The sequence below is a fragment of the Balaenoptera borealis genome (genome assembly GCF_965194805.1).
Source record: "Balaenoptera borealis genome assembly, chromosome: 6".
In the NCBI taxonomy this organism is placed as follows: Eukaryota; Metazoa; Chordata; class Mammalia; order Artiodactyla; family Balaenopteridae; genus Balaenoptera; species Balaenoptera borealis.
In genome coordinates this window covers 53,155,201-53,173,810 of record NC_138863.1, presented here as the reverse complement: position 1 = coordinate 53,173,810, position 18,610 = coordinate 53,155,201, and the positions used below count along the sequence as shown (strand labels likewise).

Below are 18,610 nucleotides of genomic sequence, written 5' to 3'. Positions count from 1 at the left end.
ATGAAAAAACTAAAACTAAAAAAGTGACCTCACTCTATGGAAAGAGATGATCCAGCTATATTTCGAATGTCTCTACAGCAGCCTTCAGTAATCAGAGGCCACTCAGGCACACATCTCATCACAGATGTCTCAAACTCTTTTTTTTTTTTTTTCCTTTATTGTAAGGACACATTCATACAGGTGATACCCCCTCGTATGCAATTCTTGGTGTCTTAGCTTTAACCTCACACTTTCTCTCCCTCTTAAGAAAGTAGATATCGTAACCCCAGTGGGGTGTTGACTCAGCATCCCCACCACGCCCTTCCGACACTGGGGACTTGTTTCCCAGATCCCCTTTCCTGTCTGGTTTCAGGCTAGCTTGCTGAAGAAAGGTACTTGTGGAAGGTTTGGGAGGCAAAGGGAGAAAGGAAAGAGGAAACCATTATCCTGGGAAGCCACCAGATGAAGCAGCATCAGAGACTTTCCCACCAGCTCCCGCTTTGCAGGCCAGGTGGCCAGACATGACATATTCTTAGACTGACCACAAGCCCAACTCTCCCAGCCATTCCAGGGCTTTGAAATCACTAGTGATTGTTTCTTTGTCCCAGTGCCTACAGCTGTACAGTTCCTGCCACATTTGTATAAACCTTAATTTCTATATTGAATCCTTTATTCCTAGAATAATTGCAGGGGCTCTGTTTTTCTGACCAAACTCAGACTGACCAAACCCAGAGAGAGCCATATTATAGGTATAACCTTGTATCTGCTCTGCTTTAAGAAGAAAACTAAATTATTCAATTAAGTCTCAGCACTTTATTATAGTAACAATACATGTGGTACATTCCATGAAAGACTATGGAAAACCTATGTGTTTTGACACTACAGTTAAGAAATTATTCCTCTATTATTATTGTTATTATCACTCCTCTGTCATATATTAGCTATAGTAGTCCCCTCTTATTTGTGGTTTCTCTTTCTGCAGTTTGAGTTACCAGGTTTGGTCAACCAAGGTCTGAAAATAGTGAATGGAAAGTACTAGAAATAAACGATTCATAAGTTTTAAATTGTGTGCTGTTCTTAGTAGTGTGATGATATCTCACACTGTCCTTATCCATCCCACCCAGGCGAGAATCACCTCTTTATCCAGTATATCCTGCCTGTTGGTCACTTAGTAGCCGTCTTGGTTATCGGATGGACTGTCACACAGATTCCTCCTCAGCGGGATACACTGCATACTCCTTAGTTCTCCACTTATTTTTGGTATCCCAGTACTTGTGTTCACGTCATCATTATTTTACAAAATAATGGCCTCAAGAGTAGTGATGCTGGCAATTCAAATAAGCCAAGGAGAAGCCATAGTAAAGTGCTTTCTCTAAGTGAAAAGGTGAAAGTTCTAACCTTAATAAGGAAAGAAAAAAAAATTGTTTGCTGAGGTTGCCAAGATCTACTGTAAGAATGAATTTTCTTGGGACTTCCCTGGTGGTCCAGTGGTAAAGAATCTGCTTTACTATGCAGGGGATGCAGATTCGATCCCTGGTCAGGGAACTAAGATCCCACATGCCGCAGAGCAACTAAGCCCACATCCCACAACTACTGAGCTCGTGTGCCTCAACTAGAGACCGTGTGCCGCGAACTACAGAGCCCACGTGCCCTGGAGCCTGCGTGCCACAACTAGAGAAGAGAAAACCCGCACGCCAGAACTAGAGAGAAGCCTGTGCGTCTCAACGAAAGATCCCGCATGCCTCAACAAAGGTCCCACGTGCCGCAACTAAGACCTGACACAGCCAAAAATAAATAAAATAAATAAATAAAATTAAAAAAAAGAATCTTCTATCCATGAAATTGTGAAGAAGGGAAGAGAAATTCATACTAGTTTTGCTGTCACACCTCAAAATGCAAAAGTTATAGCCACGATGCGTGATGAGTACTTAGTTAAGATGGAAATGGCCTTAAATTTGTACACTCAAATATCTTGAGAGAGAGACCACATTCACACAACTTTTATTACAGTATATTGTTACATTTTTTTCTGTTATTAGTTATTGTTATTAATCTCTTACTGTGCCTAATTTATAAATAAACTTGATCATAGGTATGTATATGAAAATACACAGTAAAATATGGTTGGGTGCTATCTGCTCTTTCAGGCATCCACTGGGGGTCTTGGAACGTATCCCCTGCTGCAGGTAAGTGGGACCGCTATACTGTACTGTACTTAAATTCTATCTAGTAAAGCAGTAGTGTGAGGGGATGCCTGTTGTTCACTTAAGCGATACCATGTGTATATGCACACCTGCATGCTGGCGCACACACAGACACACATTACCCTCATTATACAAATCCCTACTCAGGGGCCAGCCACACTGCTCACTCCTTAATTCTCTGTTTATTTTTGGTAACCTGAAAGCTGACACAGTGACCTGCCCTCTCTCTTGTCTAGCCAGTTGCAAATAAGCAATACCCTTGCCCTCCCATCATCACTTTGTATTAATTCTTCCTCTTTTCTGTCAGGAGCCTTCTGAGTGAAAAATGATTGTTGATATTCTACCAAGCGGTGGAACAAATATGGGCTTTGAGTGGAAAAACCTGTATTTGAATCCATTCCTTTCTGGTTACTAAACACAGAGTAATGCAAAGCCCCAGCAATGTGTCTACCACATCACAGGTATTCAACACATGTTAGTTTACTAGACAAGACTTAGCCCCTGTATGCTTTGGTTTCCTCAATGGTAAAAGGAAGCACTAGTGATCTTAACCCACAGGGGTTTTGTGAGACTAAATGAGGTTATGCTTAGCACAGGGCACAGCGTAGTGAGAAGCTAGTCAGTGGTGTCTGCTTCTGTTGTTCTTGTTAATGCCTCACCAGAGATATAGTATATGAGATTCTCAAATGCAACTCTCTTTTTAAAACCAATCCCAAGGTAGATCTGCCTTTCTTAAAATTACATTGTGTATCTAGAAAACACTCCTCTGTTCCTAGAGTCACCCTTGCCACTCTGCAGAGGCCTTAGTGTTCAACCTTGCTGACTTGTTATTCCAGCTCTGCTAAGGCTTTTTTATTTTTTTATTCACCGCATGTCGGTGATGGTGAGTTTTATGTGTCCACTTGGCTAGTTTTTCATTCAGACACTCATCTAGTTGTTCCCTGAAGGTATTTCTGTAGAGATGATTCATATCTTTAAATACTTGACTTTAGGTAAAGGAGGTTATCCTGCTCCTTTAATAACAAATAACTAATAGAGTTTGTTATTATTTAACGGGTAGCATGTTTACATAACTAATATTTATGAATTGCCCCCTTTTTTTATGGTGCCAATTTTAAATACAGTTTTATTTAAGACATTGTATTTTCCACTTATAGTACAGTGCTTGCAAAGTGCAATGTTATTTCCTTTCCCCGTGCACACATTCCATGTTCAAGCATCAAGAATGCCCAGTTTACTATAGCAGCTCAACTTTAAAACTGCCATGGAATTTGCTACAAATTTGGGTCCTTCAGTGTTTTGTGGAACAATGCTAAACCTATGCTAGGCTGGCTTAATCAACCTCTTCAATGGTGGGCCCAGAGGAGGCACCACCAGACGGAGGAGCTCCACCACCAGGGAAGCCCCCAGGCATTCCTCCTGGAATTCCTCCTGGCGTGCCTCCTGCACTCTGATACAGCTTGGTAATGATGGGGTTGCAGACTTTTTCCAACTCCTTCTGCTGATGTTCAGGTTCTTTCTTCTCTGCAGTCTGGTTCTTATCAAGCCAGTTGATTATTGCATTACACTTACCAAGAATCTTCTGTTTGTCCTCATCATTAATCTTGCCTTGAAGTTTCTCATCCTCAACAGTAGCTTTCATGTTGAAAGCATAGGATTCAAGAGAATTCTTTGAAGACACCTTATCCCGCTGCTTCTCATCTTCAGTTTTGTACTTCTCTGCTTCCTGAACCATGCGTTCAATGTCTTCCTTGCTCAAATGGCCCTTGTCATTAGTGATGGTAATCTTGTTCTCTTTTCCTGTGCTCTGATCCACAGCAGAGACATTGAGGATGCCATTGGCATCAGTATCAAAAGTGACTTCAATCTGAGGAACACCATGGGGGGCAGGAGGTATGCCTGTGTGTTCATACTTACCAAGCAAGTTGTTATCCTTGGTCATGGCACGCTCACCTTCATAAACCCGAATGAGTACACCGAGCTGGTTGTCAGAGTAGGTTGTGAAGGTCTGCATCTGCGTCTGCTTGGTGGGAATGGTGGTGTCGTGCGCTTGATGAGGACAGTCATGACTCCACCTGCAGTTTCAATTCCAAGGGAAAGAGGAATGACATCCAACAGCAGCAAGTCTTGAACATTTTCAGATTTGTGTCCAGATAGAATGGCTGCCTGGACAGCTGCACCATAAGCAACAGCCTCGTCAGGGTTGATGCTCTTATTCAGTTCCTTCCCATTGAAGAAGTCCTGTAGAAGTTTCTGAATCTTGGGGATGTGGGTTGAACCACCCACCAGGACAATATCATGGATCTGAGACTTGTCTAGCTTGACATCCCGAAGGGTTTTCTCCACAGGGTCCAGTGTGTCACGGAACAGGTCAGCATTCAGTTCTTCAAATCAGGCACGGGTAATTGAGGTATAGAAGTCGATTCCTTCATAGAGGGAATCAGTCTCAGTACTGGCCTGGGTGCTGGAAGAGAGAGTGCACCTAGCACGCTCACAAGCAGTATGAAGGCGACGGACAGCCCTCTTGTTCTCACTGGTGTCCTTCTTGTGCTTGTGCTTGAACTCTGCAATAAAATGGTTGACCATTCGGTTGTCAAAGTCCTCTCCACCTAAGTGGGTATCTGTAGATTTGACCTCAAAGATTCCATCCTCAATAGTGAGAGTTGACACATCAAACGTGCCACCACCTAAATCAAAGATCAGCACATTTCTTTCTGCTCCGACCTTTTCGTCTAAGCCATAGGCAACAGCAGCAGCAGTTGGCTCGTTGATTCGAAGTACATTGAGCCCAGCAATAGTTCCAGCATCTTTGGTCTCAGCCTGACGCTGAGAATCATTAAAGTAAGCGGGTACTGTGACAGCAGCATGGGTAACAGTCTTCCCAGGGTAGGCTTCTGCTATTTCCTTCATCTTTGTCAAAACCATGGATGACACCTCCTCTGGATAGAAACTTTCTGTCTCTCCCTTGTATTCTACTCGAACCTTAGGCCTGCTTGCATCATTCACCACCATGAAGGGCCAGTGCTTCATATCAGACTGGACAACAGCATCGTCACGTCTTTGCGCAGTGAGGCGTTTGGCATCAGAAACCGTGTTGGTGGGATTCATTGCAACTTGGTTCTTTGCAGTGTCACCGGTCAATCGTTTGGTATCAGTAAAGGCGGCATAGCTTGGGGTAGTTCGGTTCCCCTGATCATTGGCAATTATTTCCACTTTACCATGCTGGAAGACACCCACACAAGAATAGGTGGTGCCAAGATCAATGCCAACTGCAGGTCCCTTAGGCATGGTTGCTGGAGCGTAGGCGCAGGTCTGCTGCAGGAGAAAACAGCAATCTGGAAAGCTGCCGCCGCATTCAATGAGCTTGCCCCATATTAACAAGCATTACTGAGTGCCTACCTAATACATCCTGAGGAGTACTAATTCTCTGATCTTAGAATCTTCATTAATTAACCTAATAATACTACCTCTATAGAGAGCAAGGATCTACAACGTGTGTGTGTGTGTGTGTGTGTGTGTGTGTGTGTGTGTGTGTGTGTGTGTGTGTGGTTCGTTCTGTTTGGTCATTTGCCCTCACATGCCTTCCTCCAGCATCTTTCTTCCTACATCTCAGGTCTCTGTACATTCTATCCTTGGTCACTTCTCCCTCTCTGTATTTCTTGGCATTCAAATTTCCTTCATTCCTTCCTACTTTTTTTTTGTTGTTGTTATTCCTTATTCTTCCTTGAGACAGTTTCACAAGCATCTTCACCATCTCTTCTCTAAGCAGATGATCAACCCCAGAGGGAAGATCCTATCACAAGCCATCATTTTCCCTGGGCTCTGGGCTACAGTTTGTCAGTGTGTGCGCCTGCATTTGTTGGTTCAGCATGGTACTTTGCGTGGCAAGCATTGTTGTCTTTTAATTCTACCTAGCGCTGGAACTCATTTCCTGTTTCAGGAGAATCCCCAGCTCCCTGTTCATAGAGGTGGTGAGCATATGAACTCAGCTCACCCACTGTCCACAACTTCAGGGCATTTAGACTCCTGAAGGCACTCAGACACTGAGAGAGTTTGGTTCTCCCTCTGTGATGGAGAGCAGGCAGAGGGCAGTGAAGCAGCTATTATAGGATTTACAGTTGGTGGCCCAAGCAGATCATGGCTGGAGTCTGAATCTGCTGTGTTCTCTTTTCAGAGTTTGGTTCTTCATACTTTTGATGAGTTCTGTGAGCTATGCAAGACCTTTCCAATGTGTTCCTTTTCTGCTCAATTTAGCCAGTATTGTTTCTGTTGTTTGTAATCAGGAACTGTGACTGCCTAGAACACTTTAAATGGGTTATGTCGTTTTAACTGTGGTGTCTCTGCTAAGTGATGTGGGAGGATAAGGGTGGATGGGCAGGCACTATGTCTGCAGTTTGAAAAGGCCTCTTTACCCCTGGGTATCCTGATCCAGAGACCTGTACCACTTGGCTTGCTTAATAAATGGTAGTAACTTGATAACTGATTGAGTTTCTAGAAACTTTGCCAGTGGTTTGCTGAGAGGGTGATGGGCAAACATTCCTAGGACCACTCTGCCATGGGTTCCCTGATATATTATTATCAAGTTACTCTTTGTGCCTACGAAGTGAGAATAAGTCAGTTCCCAACCTAGCTGAGAAACGTGTCAAATTACAAATGAGTGAATATGTGTGATGAACTTGCAACCCCATGAAAGAAATGACATAGAAATGACAGGTCCTTGTACTGTTAGTCATTCATCAAAAAATTATAAGAATTACTTTTTCTATCATAAAATTAGTAAATGTCTAGACCATAAAACTTAGAACATATAGAATATCATAAAGGAGAAATAATAATTTGTAATTCCAGGACTTAGAGTTAATATTTTGTATAGTCACTAAAAGTTTTCCAAAGGCAGCAATATTTCTTTGCTGTTCTGATTACAGAATCACATGAAGGTTTGAGAATTAAGTTCATAGTTTTTAATTCACGTACAAATTTCCTTGATGTATTAATCTAGAGGCTATTGGGGAAGGGAAAATTTCCCCCTATCCTTTTTGGTTCTTTTGGCTAGTCTAATAATTAAATTGACACAAGGCATATTAACAGGACAAAAAATTAATTTCATATGTATAAAGGCCTTATAGGTATATGACTCAAAGTAGTGACTAAAGCAGGTACCTTTTTTACCAAGAAACAATAAATTTGTGAGGAATTGACAAGAAAAATAAGTTTGGGCTTGCAAGAAACAAGGTTTGTTTATACAGCCTTCTCAGATTTGAATTCCCCATCTCTGGTGATAAGGATGTCTCTGTACCTCCTGGTACAGGGAAGTTACCTTTCACATGGGAGATTTATTTTCTTCTTTCAGGGGGGCAAAGGAGGGTCAGAGTATCCTTCTTGCATTGGCTGTTTCTTAAGTAACTTTAATTTAAACTAATCAGTACACCAAGTGGCATATTGGGGGTGGTCTGCTCTGATCCCCATCATGGCCAGATTATGATTCTAGAGAATGAGTAGATATTAGTCAGTGTTCTTTGGTGAGTGTTTGGTGCTCCAAGCAAAGAGCAGGGCAGAAAGCCAAGGTCTGTGGATGTGGAGAAATGGGTTTTGTCCAGGGATGTGGACATGGTTCAGGGTGGCTGGAGGTCAGTGGAGAAGTGGGTCAGTAGTCAGGTATTCCTTCACAGATGGCTCAGACGTTTAAATTTTATCCTGAAACTAGAGAAGATCTTTATAAGGACTCACAGCAGAAGAATGAGTTAATCAGATCTGCTTTCTTGAAATCTGATTCATCAGCAGTTTGATTCATCAGAGAGGACTGGGGATGAAGAGTAGGGCAAGACCACAAGCAGGCTACTCCGTTGCAATAGTCTAGCAGCAGAGCCAAGACTAGGAACAAAAGCAGTGGTGGTGGCATGGAGATAAGGAAAAGACTATAGCATCACTGAGTAAGGGAAACCAGACAACTTGCTGACTATTTGGGTATAAGGAGTGAGTATAAGGAGTGAAGAAGGCCACCTTACTAAGCTATGTGGTTGGTTACCATGTGCTTAATCACAGAAGTAAAAGAAAGACACTTTCACATCTACTCTAAAATTTACTCTCTTAGCCACGTCTCTGAATAATGAGACTGGGAGGAAAAGGCAATGGTTAAACTCACATTCTCACCTACCCTGTTCTTTCTTGGTTCCATTCAGGAGCTCTCAACTTTTCCCAGAGGAAAGTAATAAACCAAGTTCATACTAAGATGTTGCAAAGAGGTTTCAGTCAATGTGGACCAAGGATTACCTGCATGAAAATCTCAAAGGGGCAGGGCTGGATATCTGCATTTTAACAGGCATCCAAGATGATTTTTATGCCCAGTAAATTTTGGTAACCACCGTGACAGAGACTTAACATCTCACCTCTCCCAAGAGTATTTTAAGAGAGGAACACAAAACAAAATAATCCAATTCAATAGGTGTTTATTCAGTATATCTAATGCCTTTGCTAAACACTATCTGCTCTTCCAGATTATATCTATCTACAGGGGAACAGATGGGAAGGGAGGGAGCGAGGGACAGAAAGATCTGCCCACAGGTCAAATAAGTAAATAACTAACGCTAGAATTTAGATATTCCTCTGCAGGTCAGGAGAAGAGATGTTTTTACAGTACGAATGAGGTAATTCCTCTCAGGAAGCCTTAAATCCTAATCCTTGGGTGAATGCCTACTCTCTTTCCACCACACATAAACGCTGTCTTTCCAGGAGAACTCAGAAAATAAGTTTTTGTAATTTTTTAAAGTAAATCTTAGAGATTTCCCCCAACTATTGTTAGAGCCACAAATAGGACCCACCCCAACCCTTCCATAAGCTTTTATTGCCTTTGTATTTGCAATTGTAAATGGTTTTATAGTGTTGTTCTAGATAGTCTAAACATAATTGATTTTAACAAGGAATTGGCAATAAAGCTCATTTCAATCCTTTCGGTTTAAGTGAAAATTCATAAAAAGTGAACTAAGAGATGTAAAAAATTGATTAAATCTTGGAAACCAATGTATGATCTAAAATAAAAATTCCGTATCACAAAACAATTACCTCCAATGATTTAAAAGGGAAAATTTAAAAGTCTGATAATTTCATTCTTAGCTAGATGGGAAAAAGTTGAACACACTGTACTGACAGTGTTTAAACCAGAAAACATATTCAACATCTGTTTAACCTCAATTGGAAAGAGAGCTCCTTGAAAGTATTTTTTATGCCTTTTAGATTGCTTCATATCATCGAGAGACTCCATTTCCACTATATATAACTACCTATTGAATGTGATGAACAGCTTTACAGGGGGATTGGGCTATAGCTGAAAATACAGAAAATTCAATAGATATAAAAACCTGGCTTAGTTTTCATTGCTATTGTAATAGAGTAATGCTAGATCATTTTAGGTTAATAGAGCAAAGTATTTTTAGAAACTTCTGGACCTTAAATAGGTTCTAAAGCAGTAGAAATAAGATTTGAGAACTTTAAAAAAATGGGAAAAGATTCACATTTACAGCTTTGTCATAATGTGAAAGCAAGCATTAGAAAAAAATTTGGCTTATTATGATTTTTAAACAGTAAACCCTTTATTGAGTATAAGCTGAGCTCGACAAAGAAAACTTATTTCAAGAGTAATAGCTGATTTTCTGTAACATTAATATGAGCATCCATATCTAGCACCCTCCCTCCCAGTTGACTAGTGAAATGGAAAATAGAATATAAGGATGGGGAAAGCTTTATCAAGTGGAAATTAGGAGAATGAGATATTCATGCCCAGAAACTTTGAGCAATTTCTGCAAGGTAAGTACAGACATAACGTAGCTAAGAAAGGGAAGGACAATTTGTAAATTCCCACCTATGAAGTCATGACGTAAGTACAAGAGATTCCAACATCCTCCTACCCCACCCCACGCCAGTGCCACACGGTCATCCCTAACTCATAGGGGCAAAGGCTGGAGGCAAACCCCCATATGGCTGTGTCCGCATTAGCTGGGGAAGCCTTGGTGATGCTCACTCGTCCACCCCCCATACAAACACACTTGATGTGGACTACCAAGTCAGGCAGAGAGCTGGCATTTGGCCGTGGTCACCTTGCATTAAGAGGAAGTGGACAAGGTTTAACATACAGGAGAAATGAGGGTTGGAGCAGAATACTCCAGCACATTTCTGGCTGCCATATCTAAGAAGAGAAAGACACCTTCAATCAAAAGTAAAGTTTTCTGCTGCTGCTGCCTCAGTCTCAGGTGCCTTCCAGACTGGTCCCAGAGAAGGGAGATTCTGAAATAGCAAAGTATCACTATAGCAATTCTGAATTTTCTTTTTCTTCTTTTATCTAGACCTGTCAGGTTAGAGTAGGAATCCAAGCACTCTTACAAAACCAGTCTCAGCTCCTGCCTAGACAATAATGGAACTTCCTCTGTACTAATTGTAATGATGTTGATTATGATGGTGATGAGAACAGTGACTGTAATGACAACTACCATTCATTAAGCAATTACCATGTGCATGACACTGTGCTAAACTCTTTCTGGTATTAAATCAGTTAATTATAACTGAATTTAATAAATAATCATATTCTTAATGATCATAATCATACTTTTTATAGTATGTGCCATTATTAGGAATATTTTATAAATGAGGACTCTGAGCTTAGAGAGACTTACTAACTTGCCCAAGCTTGTTTATCTAGAGAGAAACTGAGTTAGGATTTGAATTTAGGGTGAGAAAACAGAGAAACGTCGATGAATTTAAGAGACGGTAGGTATCTACTCTGAGAAATCAGAGCAAACGAGAATGAAGAATACAGAAGTTTGAAAAATCTCTAACTCATGTTCTTTAAAGGATACTATGTTTATAAAGTTAGAGGAAGCAAACGTGAAATGAGACTAATCTAAGATCTGAAAGGCCTAAATGTAGTTTAAAAGAAATAAAAAGATTGCTTCCATACGAATTTAAAAATTTTTTGTTCTAGTTCTGTGAAAAATGCCATTGGTAATTTGATAGGGATTGCATTGAATCTGTAGATTGCCTTGGGTAGTATAGTCATTTTAACAAAATTGATTCTTCCAATCCAAGAACATGGTACATCTCTCCATCTGTTTGTGTCATCTTCAATTTCTTTCATCAGCGTCTTATAGTTTTTGGAGTACAGGTCTTTTGCCTCCTTAGGTAGGTTTATTCCTAAGTGTTTCATTCTTTTTTGATGCAGTGGTAAATGGGGTTGTTTCCTTAATTTCTCTTTCTGATATTTCATTGTTTGTGTATAGAAATGCAACAGATTTCTGTATATTAATTTTGTATCCTGCAACTTTACCAAATTCATTGATGAGCTCTAATAGTTTTCTGGTAGTCTTTAGGATTTTCTGTGTATAGTAGTAATACGTCATCTGCAAACAGTGACAGTTTTACTTCTTTTCCAACTTGGATTCCCTTTATTTCTTTTTCTTCTCTGATTGCTATGTCTAGGACTTCCAAAACTATGTCGAATAAAAGTGGTGAGAGTGGGCATCCTTGTCTCGTTCCTGATTTTGGAGGAAATGCTTTCAGCTTTTCACTATTGAGTATGATGTTAGCTGTGGGATCATATATATGGCCTTTATTATGTTGAAGTATGTTCCCTCTATACCCACTTTCTGAAGAGTTTTTATCATAAATGGATGTTGAATTTTATGAAAACCTTTTCCTGCATCTATTGGGATGATCATATGGTCTTCTTCAGTTTGTTAATATGGTGTATCACATTGATTGATTTGTGGCTATTGAAAAATCCTTGCATGCCTGGGATAAATCCCACTTGATCATGGTGTATGATTTTTTTTTAATGTATTGTTGGAGTCAGTTTGCTAGTATTTTGTTGAGGAGTTTTGTGTGTGTGTTCATCAGTGATATATGCCCGTAATTTTCTTTTTCTATGGCATCTTTGTCTGGCTTTGGTATCAGGGTGATGGTGGCCTCACTGAATGAGTTTGGAAGTGTTCCTTCCTCTGCAATTTTTTTAGAATAGTTTTATGATAGGTGTTAACTCTTCTCTAAATTTTTGGTACAATTCACCTGTGAAGCCATCTGGTCCTGGACTTTTGCTTGTTGGGAGTTTTTTAATTACTTATTCAATTTCAGTACTGGTAATTGATCTATTCATATTTTCTATTTTTTGCTGATTCAGTCTTGGGAGATTGTAAATGAAAAAAGATTGCTAAATGAAAGCACAATGGAGGCAGGACACATTAGGTTAGATAAAATTAAACCAATACTATAGAAAATAAGTGTAAGAATTCTCCCAAAATTTAGGAAAAGAAGTAAAATAATGAGAGAAAAGATAAGAGACCCAAAGAACAGATCTGAGAGATGTAACATACAAAATAGGAATCTAAGGAGTAAAGAACTGAGCAGATAGAGAAAACAGCAATAAATAATAAGAAGAAAGTTTTCCTTAAAAAAGATTTTTGTCTTCAAGGCAAAAGAATTAGAAAAGTTATAGACAGGAAACAAAGATTTCCTACCAAAAATGAACAAACAAACAAAAAAGGATAGTCTAGCAGAGAGAAAGAGAGAGGGGAAAGATCATTAGTAACAATCTAGAGGGTGAAAGAAATAAAAGATTGTGACTTGAACTGTCAAGTTGCTGTTTATGAACAGGGGTAACTGAAAGTTATTCTCATATATGGAAGGATCTAGAAAATCACACAAAAGGGCCCTTCCTAAAAAAAAAAAACAAAACAAAAACTCTCAATCAGTTCTTTAGGCTAAGATTTTAATCAAAATAGACAACACAGGAACAGGGAGCTAGTAACATTAAGAAAATTATTAATGTACAACAAAACCAGTGGAACATAAATGTTGTGATAACTATAATGCATTGATTTTTCTATTACAGTAACAAATCACCACAAACTTAGTAGCTTAAACAACACAAATTTATTTTTTTGCAATTCTGCAAGTTAAAAGTCTGACATGTGTCTCTTTGGGCTAATATCAAGGTGTCAGCAGGGGAAGTTTGTTTCCTTGCCTTTTCCAGGTTTTAGAGGCTGTCAGCATTCTTTAGCTGATGGTCTCCTTCCTCCATCTTTAAAGCCAGCAACGTTGCATTGTTTGGGCCATTCCTCTATAGTCACATCTCCCTCTGACTCTCTTCTTATGCCTCCTTCTTTTTAAGGAAGCTTGTGATTAGATTGGGCCCACAAGGATAACCAGGAAAATCTTGCCGTCTCAAGTTCCTTAACTAAATTGCATCTACGAAGTCCCTTTTGCTATGTAAGGTAACATATTCACAGTTTCCAGGAATTTGTTCTAATTGGAGGGGAGGGGAATTTTCTGCCTATCACATGGTAATAAAACAATGTAAACATCAAACCTATTCTGAAATTACTGTAAAAATTACTATTTTAACTCTTGTTCTAAGGTTTCATGATTATGTGTTTTCCTCATATATTTCTTTTGACTCTGGCCTTAAATGTTGCTATTCTTGATTTTGCAAACAGACTTCTAAATTCCTATCTTTGGCTTTTGAAACCTGACACTGATTTTAGTTTCTTCTTCTGAGTTGAAGTGAGTATAGGACCGCTCTATGGGAGCGCATTATATAATATTACACTCCTATGTAAAATCTACAGATAGAGATAAAATTAAAATGCTTATTATCTCCACTGTTCCACCCTTGGATGGGTGTGTGAAAGAAGGGAGATGGGGGTTGATATACTTACAGAAAAATGAAGACATTCAGGAGAGCCAAACTTTAGAGTATGGGGAGGGTAATACAAACTCATATATAAAATATAAACTAAATATAAATTACAAGATGATTCTTAGATTTTTTTTGGTTTGGTCTATATTTGAAGCATGAAGTTATGATTTTTAAAACTATAAAGTGATAGACAAAGTTTATATGCATATAAAATATAGACATATACATATATATTTACACATGTGTATGTAGATATGCATACAACATATCTGTAAGTTATCAAGAAATAAATAAGCTTTCACCTCAGAGAAGCTGTTACTTGAAGCAATTTTTACACGCTATTGCGCAAAGGGTAGAACTAAGAGGAATGTAAATATAAGTTACGCTTGAAAACCTGCTTTGGCTAAAACCCTGAATTCTTTTTAAGTGATGAAAGAAAAATGGGATTACAGTAGATATTTCCAATCCAGTTTTTTAAAAGTAGTGTTAATGTCTGCCTGTTAAAGGAGGTAATTATTTGTAACCTAAATCTGTTGATGTTTTTGTTGGACATTGATTCATTAAAAGAAAATTCATAGGCAAGACATTCCTGCCAGTTGTCTGAAAAGCAAATTGAAATAAATTGGCAGGAGGGGTTTAGGCATGAATGAGAACTCTGCTTGCCTGCTTCCTTTCCAACATGGGAAAAATTTGCGACATTATTTCTAAACTGGAAATTTTGATCAGATTATACCCAGGCTTCTGAATTTTAAAAAAGTAACTATACAAGGAAAGTATTGGCAGGAATTTTAAACTATTACATATATTTGAATGAAGTATATAACTAGATCTATTAAATTCAAAACCACATTTTAAGAACGATATGAATGAACTCCCAGGTAGTTGTAACTGAGGTGGTGGGAACCATGCCGTAAAACAAATGAGTGAATGAGTGGGAAAAGTTTCATTTCAAAAAAATAAGTCTAAGAAGAACGTGGAGCAGACTTATTCCATGTTGCCCTCTGGGTTAGGTACCTCCTAATTGCCACTTCAGACCCCGTCTCTACCTTTCTAGACCCTGGGGCCTACAATTCCTGCAATTTCTATACTCTACAATTTCAAGACCAGGGTTGGCAAACTTTCTATAAAGGACCAGATAGCAAATATTTAGGCTTTGTAGGCCATATGGCTTCTGTTACAAATACTCACCTCTGCTGCTGTAGCACAAAATCAGTTATAGGCCAACCTTATATATTAAAAAAGGCTGTAAGCAAAAAAAAAAAAATCTGTGGGCCTGTTCTAGACTCCAGCCTTCAACTCCCTATAGGTACATGAGGCTGGGGGGTATGTGGTTTATAGACCACAAGCCTTGTGATATGAGGAGATCTTAGAAAATAGGATTCTTAGGGTACGGGGGGAAAATATCACAAATAGTACAAAGATAGAGCTCCCTTTCAAATCATAAGAAAACTATCAGACCTGTGAAAGGACTCAGTTGTCTGGAAAAACAGGGAATCATTCTGAGGAATTATTTTTTAAGGCCCCCAAAATAGAAGTTTATTTATGAAATAAGAAAAGAAAACATGGTAAGGGGCAGTATCATTGACAACCCTCCAATTCTAAGGCCAGAGACAACCCTGCTTAAGAATGAAGCTGGAGCAGGACAACAGAGAATCCCCCTACCACTGTTGTCATAAGGTTAGAAAGTACCAAATAACAAGCAACACATATCTGTCCCTGAGAAAGAGCTAAGAAAATTGAGATACAAGCACAAAGGGAAGGCTGAGAGCTGAAGGTGGGACAAGAGCGTTGAGGAAAAACCTCTGGCTACACAACTCCCAAGATTAATGCGAGATAACTCTGAAGGGGACAGTAGCAGCAGCAAAAATCAAACCAGCTCAGAGACTGCATAAAGTGATACAACCTCCCACACTACTGGTCTAACAGAAGAGGCATACCCATTCCCAGGCATAAATATTATGTGACTCAGTTCCTACTTATGCTACACACAATAACGGGCATTCAAAAAAAAAAAAAAAAATGAGACACAAGCAAGAAAAAAGAACCCACTGTCAAGAGACAAAGCAAGTAACAGAACCAGACTCAGAAATGACCCAATCATTGGAAATATCAAACAGGGAATTTTAAATACTATCATTTATAAATAATAACTTATTATTATAGTAGAAAACATAGTCAACAGGCCTGAACAGATATGGAATTTAACAAAAAAGATGTAAGCTATAAGAAATAGTCAAATAGAAATTCTAGAAATACCTTCCAAAAATGAAATAGAATTTTTAAGACTAAAGAATGAGTGAATGAATGAATGAATGAAAATAAGAGAATTTAATATCAGCAGACCTACACCACAGGAAATTTAAAAACAAAACCAATCCACAGGTCTTTAGGCAAAAGGAATGTGATACTGGACAGAAACATGGATCTATACAAATATGTGTAAATGAAGAATTCTAGGAGCAGTTAAAGTGCAGGTAAATATAAAAAACATTTTTCCTCACTTGCATTTGCTCCAGAAAATAATTGAATATCTAAAGAAAAACTATTAGTTATGCATTAGGGTTTATGGCATATATAAATGTATCATGGATGACATCATTTACATCATTGGCAGTATGCTGTCTTAAGAATTGCACTCTAAATAAGGCAGCATAATATTTGGAGTATACTGTTATTAATTAGTGATGTACATTGAAAGCCCAGGGGCAACCACTACATTTTTTAAAAGAGGTATATATAATCTAATCATGGAGATGAAATAGAATTGTGTAAATTCATCAAAAGTAAGCCATGAAAAATAGACAAAAACAAAGAACAGATGGAACAAATGGAAAACAAATAGCAAGATGGTAGATTTTAATTAAACTGTATCAGTATTTAGTCTTTTAAAAAATGGCTTAAATACACCAATTAAAAGACAGAGACTGTCAGATTGGATAACGTCTTAGTCTGTTCAGGCTGCTATAACAAAATACCATAGACCAGGTGGCTTATATAAAACAGAAATTTATTTCTCACTGTTCTGGAGACTGGGAGTTCAAGATAAGGCACTGGCAGATTTAGTGTCTGGTGAGAGCTCGCTTCCTGGTTCCTAGATAGTTGTCTTCTCACTATGTCCTCACATGGCGGAAGGGGTGAGTGAGCTCTCTGGGGTCTCTTTTATGAGGGCACTAATCTTATTCATGAGGGCTCTGCCCTCATGACCTAATCACCTAAGGCCCTGCCTCCTAATACCTTCACATTGAGGGTTAGGATTTCAACATATGAATTAGAGGGTGGGAGGTGGCACATTCAATTTATAGTAGATAAAAAGCAAGACCCAACTTTATTCTGTCTAGATGAAAACATTTAAATATAAAGAGATATGTAGATTAAAAGCAAAAGAATGCAAAAGTATATGCTGTGCCAACACTAATCAAAAGAAAGCTGGAGTGACTATATTAATATCAGACAAAATAGACTTCAGATCAAGGAATACTACCAGGAAAAAAAGAAGGACATTACATCATGATAAAGGGTGCAATTAAATAATAAGACATAGCATTCCTAAATTTGTATGCATTTAACGACAAAACCTCAAATTACATGAAGCAAAAACTGATAGAATTAAAAGGAGAAATAGACAAATCCACAATTAGTTTTGGAGACTTCAATGCTTCTCTCTCAAAAGTCAATAGAAAAGTAGACAAACTGTAGAGATACAGAAGATTTGAAAAACACTATCACCTAACTTCATCTAATTAACATTTATAGAATGCTTAGCAATAACATTAGCAGAGTACACATTTGTTTTAAGTACTCATGGAACATTCACCATATTCTGATACATAAATCAAATATTAACAGTTTTAAAAGAATTTAAATCATATTACATGTTATCCATAACAGAAGTCAACTAGAAATCAGTAAAGACATTTGCAAAATATCCTAACATCTAGAAATTAGATAATACACTGTTTTAAACAATTCATGAGGCAAAGAAGTCACAAAGGAAGTCACAAAATACTTTGAATTGAATAAAAATCAAAACATCACATCAAATGTTGTGGGATGTTGCTTAAGTAGTGCTTAGAGAAAAATCTAGACATGAAATGCTTACATTAGGAAAGAGGGAAGGTCTTAAATCTATTATCTAGGTTTCTACCTTAAGAAATTATGAAAAGAAGAGCAAATTAAGCCTAAGGAAAAAGGGGAGAAAATTACGTTTAATCAGAAGCATAAAAACAATAGAATGAAATTAAAAACTGGGTGTTTTTTTGACAGATCAATAAAATGATAAAACTCAAGCCAGGCTGATCAGGAAAAAAAGAGAGAAGACACAAATAACCAACACCTGGAATGAGTAAGGAGCATCACTGTAGAACCTATAGATATTAAAAGGATAATAACAGGCTATCAGTCCTTAAATTTGACAGCTTAAGAGAAATGAACAAATCCCTTACAAGACACAAACTACCAAAGCACACTGAAGAAGAAACAGATAATCTGATTAGTCTGACATCTATTAAAGAAATTAAATTTGTACTTAAGAAGTTTCTAAATAATAAGACTCCACGCCTAGATGTTCTCACTTATAAATTCTATCATACATTTAAGGAAAAAATTACAATTCTACAAAACTTTTCAAAGAAATAGAAGTTAAAAGAACACTCTTGTTTTATGAGGCCAGTATTACCCTGATATCAAAACCAGTTAGAGTATAAGAAAAGAAAACTATAGAATAGCCTTCATGAATATATATATATAT

At 38.2% G+C, this 18,610-nt stretch overlaps 1 pseudogene across 1 annotated transcript in view; it reads right to left on the bottom strand.

Moving 5' to 3' along the window:
* Window positions 1-18,610, bottom strand: part of LOC309631297 (heat shock cognate 71 kDa protein pseudogene) — a 29,298-nt pseudogene extending 10,688 nt beyond the window's left edge. Inside the window, exon 1 of the transcript in view lies at window positions 1-18,610. This exon is cut by the window's left edge and continues 10,688 nt beyond it. The product of the transcript in view is annotated as a heat shock cognate 71 kDa protein pseudogene (transcript).